Below are 12,162 nucleotides of genomic sequence, written 5' to 3' on the forward strand. Positions count from 1 at the left end.
CTATAATTCTAATAGAATAGTGCACTATTCTGATTGTGGCCTCAACTTTCTGCTTACCTCGATACTCTCTGACTTGCTTGTTTGTCAAGAATCTATCTGCTTCCACCTCTCTCCGGGAAAGAGAGTTTCACAGACTAGTGACCCTCTGAGAGAAAGAAATTCTCCTTTCCTCGTTCTTAAATCGTTCTTGAATTGTATCTCTCAGTTCTAGTCTCCCCAAAAAGGGGAAAGTATTCTCTCAGCATCCACCTGTCAGGTTCCTCAGGATCTTATATGTTGTAACAAGATCACCCCTTGTTCTCCTGAACACCAGTGGACACAGGCCTGACCTGTCCAACCTTTCCTTGTAAAGCAGCCCACCCCTGCTCCAGGTATCAGTTGAGTGAATGGTTGCCATCTCAGGGGGATGAGGGTGAGCAAAAATGCAGCCTTGCCAGTCAGCTACATCCCAAGGAAAAACTAAGAACATAAAGTCATTTTACTCTTGAACTGAAGATTGAAACAGGGAAATAAAACAGGACACTCAAACTTACCAAAATGCAATGTTACATCCCTGGTTCTGTGGATTGTCCTGATCATCTTTTGCATCTATCACATTCATGCCTGTAATGGTATGTGTGTGCGCTGTGTAATAGTGTCTGTGTGCTATGATGTGTAATGATACGTAATGATGTGTGTGTGCTGTGTAATGGTGTGTCTACATGCTGTGTAATGGTGTCTGCGTGCTGCATAATGGTGTCTGTGTACTGTGTAATGGTGTGTGTGTGCGCTGTGTAATGGTATGTGTGTGCTATGTAATGGTACTTGTGTGATGTGTAATGGTGTGTGCTGTGTGATGGTGTGTATGTGTATGCTGTGTAATGATGTGTGTGTGCTGTGTAATGGTGTGTCTACATGCTGTGTAATGGTGTGTGTGTGCTGTGTAATGGTACTTGTGTATGGTGTGTAATGGTATCTGTGTGCTGTGTAATGGTGTCTGTGTGCTGTGTAATGGTATGTAATGGTGTGTGTGTGTGCTGTGTAATGGTTTGTGTGCTGTGTAATGGTGTGTGTGCTGTGTAATAGTGTGTGTATGCTGTGTAATGGTGCTTGTGTGCTGTGTAATAGTGTGTGTATGCTGTGTAGTGGTGTGTGTGTGCTATGTAATGGTGCTTGTGTGCTATGTAATGGAGTGTGTGTGTGCTGTGTAATGGTGTGTCTGCATGCAGTGTAATGATGTCTGTGTGCTGTGTAATAGTTTGTGTGTTGTGTAATGGTGTGTGTAATTGTGTGAGCTGTATAATGCTGTGTAGTGTAATTGTGTGTGAGCTGTATAATGCCGCATCATTGTACAGCTCAGTATCTGTTAGCTGTTCCCCAGTTGTTTTGCTCTGACATCTGCTGGGTAAGGATATATGGGGAGTTTGTACTTCACACATGGCTTTGCCACTGGAAACGAGACAGACACCAACCATTGATCCGTCTGCTGCTTTTGGCCGACTAGTTCCGGGTGAAGGAGAATCTATTTGTTTGTTTCTCTCCTCCCTCCTCTGCGCTGGGTTGACTGCAAACTTTCCGAGTGTGAGGTAGAGAGAGCGCAGGGCACAGGCAGGGTGAAGTTGCAGCAGATGTTTGACTTTCTCTCCTGCTCTACTCGCGGCTCCCACTCTGCCAGACCTTTTTCTCCTGAGCCAAGTGAAGAAGCAGCAGCGGGAAGGCTGGGCAAGCAGGAAATACAAGCACAGTGACAAATACTCAGCATGAGTCCCCGGAGCGGCCGCAACTTCGCTGTTTGGTGACATTGTAGCGTATGTAGTTTCACAGTGGAGAGGCTTGCAAGGTGCCAAGTGTCACTGAGACCACCCAGCCAGTAAGTCCCGTCTTCTTTAAACACTCCTCACCACCCATCCCCTGCTTTTAGCGTAAGGAACCAAGTTCCATCCATTTGTGTATTCGATGCTTTTCATTTGACTGGGGAATTTGACCAGTGAGGCCTAATCAGACATCCTCAACTTTAAGGCTTTAAAAAAGATATATGCACTTAAAATATATATCACCCTAGAGATAGTCTGTATTTAAAATTATTACATCCCTATCTGTCTGGTGCCTAAAATGTTTTATTTAAAATTATTATATGCCCATCTGCCTGGTGTCTGACTATTTAAAATGAGTAAACCACTCTGTTCCTGGTTGCTGAGATACTCTATTTAAAATTATTATATCCCCATCTATCTGGCGTCTGAAGTATTCTATTTAAAATTATTATATCCCTATCTAGCTGGTGGCTGGGATAGTATTTAAAATGATTACAATGCTTCATTTGGTAATCTTTTTATAAATGTCAGATCCCAATAGGGTTGACAATTGTCTTGGTGTTTGTTCTGATATCCTTTTTTTTTGGGGAAGAAAAATTGCGTTGTCATTCTGTGTCTGGTTTTATTCCCCCCATTTGATAAATTGTTGCACGGTTTCAGAGTGAAATGGTCACTAATTGTGGTGGAGCTTTGGTTCTGATTCGAGACTCCTGCTCAAGACCAGGCTTTGTGTTGCAAATTAATGGGAAGGTTTAACTTGTCGGTGACGCAGAGTCTCTCAGCCACTTCCTGGGGCTTGTTCAGCTGACTTGTAGTAAGAAGGGATTTTCCAGAGGAACATGGATGTGCCGTGCTCAAGGAATAATAAAAAACCCCTAATGAGTGAGGGTTGAGGCCTAAAGTGTGTGTAGCAGTGGTTATTTTTTTCAAACATTTTAATGTGAAGGAAACCCTTTCAAATATTCTGTTTTTCCAGGAGCCCTTCCTTCAAACTTTCCCTCCCTCAAAAAAAAGTTTTGTATTTATATGTAACAACAGATTACATTATAGGAGCACAGGAGAAGGCGATTTGACTCATTATGCCTATGCCTGCTCCTTGAAAAAGCTGATGAGTTAGTCCCACTCTCCTGTTTCTTCCTGATAAGTCTGCAGTCTTTTTCTTTGCAAATGTATGTCCAATTTCCTTTTAAAAATTAACAGTGAATTAGCACAGTGGTTATCACTGCTGTCTCACTGCACCAGGGACCTGGGTTTGATTCCTGTCTTTGGTCAATATCTGCGTGAAGTTTGCACGTTCTTTCTGTGTCTGCGTGGGTTACCTCTGGGTACTGTGGTTATCTCCCACAGTTTGAAATGCGTGCTGGTTTGGTGAGTTGGCCATGCTAAATTCTCCCTCAGATTACTCGAAGTGAGGCGATTAAGCGATTTTTACAGTAACTTTGTTGCAGTGTTAATGTAAGCCTACTTGTGATTAATAAATACATTTTTTACTTTAAATCTACTTATAGGTTGTGTTTTTCAACTTATGTGAACAGGTGGGGGTGTTGTTCACGGGCAGCACAGACTTTAGCACTGTGTAGCACTGCTGCCTCACAGCGCCAGGCCCCCTGGTTCAATTCCGGCTTTGGGTGATTGTGCGGAGTCTGCACGTTCTCTCCATGACAGCGTGAGTTTCCTCCTGGTGCTCCGTTTTTCTCCCACACCCTAAAGATGTGCAGGTTAGGTTAATTGGCCATGCTAAGGTACTCCTGAGCATCGGGGGACATGGGTTAAGGGGATAGGGCTTGGGTGGGATTGTTGTTGGTGTAAGCCCAATGGGCTGAATGGCCTCATTCTGCACTGCGGGCATTCTGTGATCTCTTTTCTGGTTCTTGGGATTAATTTTAAATGTGTCCATTGATTCACAAACCACCCACCACATGGAAACTCAGGTTTATTTGCTCAATTCAAAGCCCCTCTGTAATTATTGACCACATCTATTCAATCCCTCCTTAACCTTCTGTGCCCTAAAGTGAAGAGTGCCATTTCCTCTAGTCTCCACATAACTGAGGTGAATCTTTCCTGGTGTCATTCTGGTAAATCTCCCCTGAACGGCATGCCAATGGCATGCAAAACACACAAACATTGCTGGTAAACACTTAACATTTGATGACCATAGACCCCACTGGTGCAGAGTACAGCAATGTGTAAGGTTCCATGTTTCAGATCAGGGTGGCTGGAGTGGAGATGGGGTCATGTAGGAGGAATTAATAAGCTGAATGAATAGAAACATTCAGAAATTTGCCTTTGGCTTCTTATCTCATCCATGAATTTCCCCCATATCCAAAAAGGGCAATGTGATAGCATAGTGGCTAGCACTCCTGCCTCTCAGTGCCAGGTTTGATTCCCAGCATGAGTCACTGTCTGTGTGGAGTTTGCATATTCTCCCTGTGTCTGCATGGATTTCCTCTGGGTGTTCCATTTTAAAAAAGTTGTTATTTATTAGTTACAAGTAAGGCTCACATTAACACTGCAATGCAGTTACTGTGAAATTCCTCTAGTCACCACACTCCGGCTCCTGTTCGGGTCAGTGCATCTCACCAGCACTTCTTTTGGACCCTGGGAGGAAACCGGAGCATCTGGGGAAACCCATGCAGACACACCAAGAATGTGCAAACTCCTCACAAGCAGTGGAATCGAACCCGAGTCCCTGGTGCTGTGATGCAGCGGTGCTAACCACTGTTTCCTCCTACAGTCCAAAAATGTGCGGGTTAGGTTGATTCCCCTTCCTAAATTGCCCCATAATGTCAGGGGGATTAGCAGGGTTAATACATGGGGTCACGGGGATAGGGCCTGGGGTGGGACCATTGTTGGTGCAGAGCTCGATAGGCTGAATGGTCTTCTCCACTGTAGGCATTCTATGATTCAAAATGGCAAATTAAAACAAGTGCCTGTGGGTTCGTCTGCTTTCTTTAGTGATGCTGATCAATGTTCCTGTTATCTTGAAGTTGCATTTTACCATTCTGTCTGTGCATTACTCTGTAGACTCTGCATTACTCTGCATTCAAATTCAGATTTTAAAGAACGAAACTGCGCTGATTAGTGAAATGATCTGTGCTTTCGATTTTGCTCTGGTTAAAGCTTCATATGTCAGAAATGGCTGACTATCTTGATCTGTCTTGATGAATCATAGCAGCTGTTTAGAAGGCAAATGGCTGGGAGCGGGTGTATTAAGAGCACAAAAAACAAAAGCAGAATAAATCACAGAGTGCATTGTACCTGATGTGCCATTCAGAATGATTATGGCTGATCTTCCGCCTCAACACCACTTTCCGCCCACTTGCCATATCCTTTGAGATCAAAACATATGTTTATTTCAGCTTATCAGTTTAAAGTTTGTTTATTCGTGTCACAAGTGGGCATACATTAACACTGCAATGAAGTTACTGTAAAAGTCCCTAGTTGCCACACTGGCGCCTGTTCGGGTGCATTTGAGGGAGAAGTTAGCAATGTGCTTAACCAGCAGGTCTTTCGGACTGTGGGAGGAAACCGGAGCACCCGGAGGAAACCCACGCAGAGATGGGGAGAATGTGCAGACTTCACACGGACAGTGACCCAAGCCGGGACTCGAACCTGGCTCCCTGGTGCTGTGAGGCAGCAGTGCTTGCCGCTGTGCCACCCTACGATGGAAAATCCACAGCTCTCCTGGTTAGAGCATTCCAAAGATTCACAGATCTTTGAATGAAGAAATTTTTTCTCATCTCAACCTGAAATGATCAGCCCTTGTGTCCCGAATTCCCCATCCGGGGGAAACCCACCTTCAATGTCCATAATCCGACTAATCAACCAGATGTATGGAATGCTAGAAAGTAAATGGACTTCTGTAAAAGTCTACTCATACACTTCCCTGTTTAAACAGCTGTACTATTGCACTCTCTGTTTAGCCATTTTTGTCTCTCTCTTCACCTTGTATCGTGGGTTGCGTAGCATAGCGAGCATTGCTTGGGAGATTGTGAAGCAGTAATGCCACAGGACTCTCAATCTCATGACAGCTGATGCATTTTGAATTCAATGAATAAATCTAGAATATAAAGTTTTTTTTGTAATGGTGACCTGGAAACTTTAAACAAAAGTTGTAAAAATCCGCCTGGTTCTATAATATTAGGTTAATTGGCCAAGCTACATTGCCCCTTAGTGTCCCAAGGAGTGTAAATCATTGAACCCCTACAAGTGCAGAAGGAGGCCATTCAGCTCATCGAGTCTGCACCAACCACAATCCCATCCAGGCCCTATCCCCATAACCCTATTTATTTACGCTAGCTAGTTCCCCCTGACATTCAGGGGCAATTTAGCATGGCCAATCAACCTGACCCTCACATCTTTGGACTGTGGGAGGAAACTGGAGCATCCGGAGGAAACCCACACAGATATGGGAAGGACATGCAAATCCACACAGACAGTGAGCCAAGCCGAGAATTGAACCTGGGTCCCCGATGTTGTGAGGCAACAGTGCTAACCACTGTGCCACCATGCTGCCCCAGGTCAGGGGGATTAGCTGGGTTGTGGGGATTGGGCCTAGGTAAGATGCTCTGATGGAGAGTCGGTGCAGACTTTATGGGCTGAATGGTCTCTTTCTGCTAGTGTAGCGATTCTTTTGGGAAGGAAATTTGCTGTCCTTATTTTGCTGGCCTACATGTGACTGCAGGCCCACAGCACTGTGGTTGTCTCTCAACTGCCCTCTGAAATATTCAATTTGGGAGCAATGCAGGATGGGCAACAAATGCTGCCAACGCTGCCCACATCCCATGAAACAATTAAGGAGATGTCCTGTATATCATGCTGTCTAATAAGTGGCGACACATTTAGGTGACCAAGACTTCCCGTATATGAAATTTTTTTTAATGTTTAAAGCAATACAATGTATATTCTATAAAAAATGCAAAGTAAGGCGGAAAATGTATTTTGTGTGCAATGTTTTTGATTTTGTTTTGCTTTGAAAATTGTCTGCACTGGAAATTGAAGCATTTCTTAAGTTATGTGGGTTAAATCTAAATTTTTGGAAGTTCATTTATGGGATGTGTGTATCACTGACCAGCATTTATTACCCATCTCAGTTGCCCTTCAGAAGGTGGTGGCAAGCTGCCTTCCTGAACCACGCTGGCCCTGAGGTGTAGGTACACCCGCAGCGCTGTTAAAGAGAGAATTCTAGGATTTTGACCCCACGACAGTTGGAAATGGCAATATATTTCTTTGTTCAGGATTCCTGGCCTTTGGCATGCTCTGGTAGCTGTAGTATTTACATGGCTAGTCCAGTTCAGTTTCTGGTCAATGGTAATCTTCAGGATGTTGACATTGGGGGATTCAGTAATGGCAATGCCATTGAACGTCAAGGGGCGATGGTTAGATCCTCACTTATTGGAGATGGTCATTGCTTGGCATTTGTTTGGTGCAAATGTTATTTGCCACTTGTCAGCTCAAACCTGGATATTGTCCAAGTCTTGCTGCATTTAGACGTACTGAGGAAGCACGAATAATGCTGAATATTGTGCAGTTGTCTGTGAACATTCTGACCTTATGACGGAAGGAAGGTCATTGATGAAGCAGCTGAAGATAATTGGGTCTCGGACACTACCGTGAGGAACTCCTGCAGTGATATCCTGGAGCTGAGATGATTGACCTTCAACCACCACAACTATCTTCCTTTATGCCAGGCATGATTCCAAGTTTTGACTTTAGTGGTTTTGCTAGAATCTAAGTTAGTTTATACAGAATGATACTGTCTGACCACCCAAGCCTTTAAAGCTCATGAGTCAGATTCCATACTTTAACTTGAGAAACAGCTGCAACTGTTCTTCACCACTCTCCTTGCATGTCAGTTTCTGGTAGGCTGGTGCAAAATTAGATGTCTTGCCACACTTGACTATACAGATGTTGAGTCATTTACTTCTATTAATGAAAGCTGTTACCAACTTAAGAATCACACATCAGTAAACTCCAGTGCAGTAAAGGTACTATAAATTAAAATATTCTCTTATATAGGTAGGTAATTTCATTGAAACCTTACATTCCTCATGTCTGCAAAACTCCAATAAAAATTTTGATTGGAAATGCAGTAATCATAACAGATAACAAGATTTTTTTAAAAAATTAGTCATTTCTGATAATGATACAGTCAGACTTCTGTGAGTAAAATTCATGTACTTTGATATGCTTACTAACTGCAACAAAGATGTGCTTGCAGTGCTATCTGTTAATCAGTGCAAGTTTTGGCATTTGTTTCCTCTTTTTGTGAACACTGCACTCCATTTGGAAGTACAAAAATATTTCAGTGGAATTCTTGTTTTGCATATAACGTTGAAGAAAGGGAAGAAAAAGGGATTAGGCACAAATAGGATATGAGTGGACAGTAAACTCATACAGAGCGCAGTGATCTTGGTTTCTGGAATTCTGCCCCCAGGTAGCTCAACTTGCATTTGTTTATACAGTGTCATACAGTGCAGAAGGGGCCATCGAGTCTGCACTGACATGCGAGAAACACCTGAGTTCCCACTTAATCCCATTTGCCAACACTTGAATCTTAGGATGTGCCTAGTGCTCATCCAGGTATTCTTAAGGAAGTGAGGCAACTCGCCTCTACTACCTTCCCAGGCAGCTCGTTCCAGAACGTTACCACCCCCTCAGTTTTTCCTCGCATCTCCCACCCACCTAAACTTCCTGCCCTTCACCTTGAACCTATGTCCCCTTGTGACAGACCTTTCAACTAAGGGCTACAGCTCCCCCTATCCACTCTATACATGCCCCTCATAATTTCACCCGTTTTGTCAAATTCAGTCATTTCCTATTCTAACAGCTCACGTTTAAGTGCTGTTATTCTACAGAAAACTTTACTTCATTACCCCATTTCCCTGAAAAAATCAAGCTGGGCAGTTCAAAATTTTGGTGTTATTGTGACTGAAATTCCTCACTTGATTAGCAAATTTTTGGATCTCAACCCATAGCGACGTCACCAGGGGTGGCACGATGGCACAGTGATTAGCACTGCTGCCTCTCAGCTCCAGGGGCCTGAGTTCGATTCCCTCCTTGGGTCACTGTCTGTGTGGAGTTTGCACATTCTCCCCATGTCTGCATGGGTTTCCTCCTACAGTTCAAAGATGTGTGGGTTAGATGGATTGGCCATGCTAAATTAGAGGTTTTCAGCATGGAAACAGGTCTTTCGGTCCAACTTGTCCATGCCGCCCTTTTTTTGAAACTCTTAAGCTAATCCCAATTGCCAGCATTTGGTCCATATCCCTCTATACCTGTAACTATCTAAATGCTTTTTAAAAGATAAAATTGTACCAGCTCCTACTACTTCCTCTGGCAGCTTGTTCCAGACACTCACCACCCTCTGTGTGAAAAAATTGCTCCTCTGGACACTTTTGTATCTCTCCCCTCTCACCTTAAACCGATGGTGTCTAGTTTTAGACTCCCCTACCTTTGGGAAAAGATATTGACTACCTTGTCTATGCCCCTCATTATTGTGTAGACCTCTATAAGGTCACCCCTCAGCCTCGTATGCTCCAGAGAAAAAAGTTCCAGTCTATTCAGCCTCTCCTCATAACTCAAATCTATCCTAGTAAATCTTTTCTGCACTCTTTCTAGTTTAATAATATCCTTTCTATAATAGGGTGACCAGAATTGCACACAATATTCCAAGTATGGCCTTATCAATGTCTTGTACAACTTCAACAAGATGTCCCAACTCCGTATTCAATGTACTGACCGATGAAACAAAGCATGCTGAATGCCTTCTTCACCACTCTGTCCACCTGTGACTCCACTTTCAAGGAGCTATGGACAGGTACCCCTAGATCTCTTTGTTCTGTAACTCTCCCCAACATCCTTCATTAGCTGAGTAAGTCCTGCCCTGGTTCAATCTACCAAAATGCATCACCTCACATTTGTCTAAATTAAACTCCATCTGCCATTTGTCAGCCCACTGGCCCAATTGATCAAGATCCTGTTGCAATTGGAGATAATTTTCTTCACTGTCCACTATGCCACCAATCTTGGTGTCATCTGCAAACTTACTAATCATGCCCCCTATATTTTCATCAAAATCATTAATATAAATGACAAATAACAGTGGACCCAGCACTGATCCCTGAGGCACCCTGTTGGTCTCAGGCCTCCAGTTTGAAAAACAACTCTCTGCAACCACTCTTTGGCTTCTGTCAAGAAGCAAATTTTGTATCCTTTTAAATCTCATGGGATCCAGGGTATCTAAATTTATGCAACAACCTACCATGCAGTACCTTGTCAAATTACCCATCGGTGCCCAAAGATGTGGGGGTTAGGTGGATTGGCCATGCTAAATTATCCCTTAGTGTTAAGGGGACTAGCTAGGGTAAAATGCATGGGATATGAGGAGAGGCTTGAGTGGGATTGTGACTCAATGGACCGAATGACCTTCTTCTGCACTGTAGGACACTATGATTATAAATGTTTGCTGCCACATTAGCTCCTGCAGAAAAAGCCAGTTTTGCTCCTGTTCTATTTCTGAAAGCTGGTCTTGCACCAGTTTCACTCCGATGAAAAATGCTTTCCGCAAAAAAGACATTTCCAACACCTACTGTATTGTGAACTCGACTGCTCCAGCCATCCAATATCAGCCTGAGAGTAACACCACGACCCATTCTGTGCAAAGGTTAAGCAGCCTCAGGTGAGTAGCAAAACAACAGTATGAGACTTGCAAGTCCCTTGTTGTTTACCACTACACTCGTCAAATAATTAGCCTTCGGCTTAGACCAGCAGATTAGCAGGTGAGTGATCTTATCGAAGAAAAGAATCGCAATCAGCTTTGAGTTCAAAGCTCTGGATTTAATAATGGGCGTGAAGGGGGGAGAGGGTCAAAAATGTAATGAGGCTTAAAAATATGAACTTTTCAAAAATTATTAATAGTATTCTTAATCCACGGGTGACATGGTGGCGCAGTAGTTAGCACTTGCTGCCTCACAGCACGGATTTGATTCCCGGCTTCGGTCACTGTCAGTGAGGAGTCCGCATGTTCTCCCCTAGTCTGCGTGGGTTTCCTCTGGGTGCTCCGGTTTCCTCCCACAGTCCGAAAGATATGGTAGTTAGATGCATTGGCCGTGCTAAATTCTTCCTCAGTGTACCCGAACAGATGCCAGAGTGTAGCGACTAGGAGATTTTCACAGTAACTTCATTGCAGTATTAATGTAAGCCTGCTTGTGACAATAATGGATAAACTTAAATTTTAATCAGTCAATGGTTAGAATTAATGTTTCGCCTTTTTAAAAACAAATACAGATTAAATCAATTTGCATTGTTTAACATGATAAAACACCAATAATCTGCATCGATCGATTTTTGCAGGGACTGCAATTTTCATTGACGGCCAGGATGATGCAGTGGTTGGGCTATACAACTTAAGTCACACCTCATAGCACAAATGGTCTGCAGCACATTTCGGACAGTGCCATCCCACAGAGTTTAGCCCACCAGCCTGGAATTCAGTCAGCCAGAATGACTCTTATCTTGCGTGCTCTTGATCTGGCTAGTACATTATGTTCTACTGAAAACAGCAACAGATATTTTTCTGATAAGAATTTATCAGAAGCTTATGCTGCAGGTTTTACCCTTTTCTTCTGTGCACAAATGACTTTTGTATTGATGCAAACTGCACACGATAGCTAGAACCCCGCCATCATGAGATTGGGACCCTGTCTTATAACATTGCTGGTGAGGGCAATGAGCCTTTCTTGATGGCACTGCCATAGCCCCCTCTATTTTAATGTTGTAAACCCACCACGGTAAAGTGCATGCTTTAGTTTGTAAGTGAGAGCAACTGTTACTAATTGGGGAATTCTTATAGGAACTGGTTTACGCTGGTAAAGGGGGTCTATGCTTATAATTTTGTGAACAAACCCATGTTAAAGAAAGCTCCTGGTTTGCTGTTTCCCTAATGTAGTAACAATGAATTTAACATGGCAACAGAGAATGAACATTAAGCTCTGGTGATTGGGAGTTGAATAAAGTGTTTATTTGTCACTGTCTTCCGAGAGGAAAAAATATAGAAATACGTAGAATCCCTACAGGGCAGAAGGAGGCCATTCAGCCCATCGAGTCTGCGTCGACCACAATCCCATCCAGGCCTTATTCCCGCAACCCGACATATTTACCCTGTTATATTTATACCTATTACGCTTACAAAATGGCAACCCCGTTGCAAAATGGTTGAGGTCTAATGTAAATTCTTGATCTTTGATTATCCGCTTTTTTTTTCAGCATTTGAACCATATGAGTTGGAAATGTTGACATGGGTTACCTCATTATCCTGGAGAAAACAAGGCATGGCTTGGCTTGTCATTCCCAGGAGAATGTAACATTA

General features: G+C 43.2%; 1 protein-coding gene across 1 annotated transcript in view; it reads left to right on the forward strand.

Annotated features, from left to right (window-relative positions):
• The first annotated feature begins 1,331 nt into the window (after positions 1-1,331).
• The window catches only part of LOC145342905 (tyrosine-protein kinase JAK2-like), a 270,756-nt gene continuing 259,925 nt past the window's right edge, over positions 1,332-12,162 (forward strand). Inside the window, exon 1 of the mRNA XM_080188485.1 lies at positions 1,332-1,849. The gene's annotated coding sequence lies outside the window, so the exon portion shown is untranslated. The remainder of the gene's footprint in view (positions 1,850-12,162) is intronic.

Source organism: Carcharhinus amblyrhynchos, chromosome 5 (assembly GCF_965287045.1).
Source record: "Carcharhinus amblyrhynchos chromosome 5, sCarAmb.v2.hapA, whole genome shotgun sequence".
In the NCBI taxonomy this organism is placed as follows: domain Eukaryota; kingdom Metazoa; phylum Chordata; class Chondrichthyes; order Carcharhiniformes; family Carcharhinidae; genus Carcharhinus; species Carcharhinus amblyrhynchos.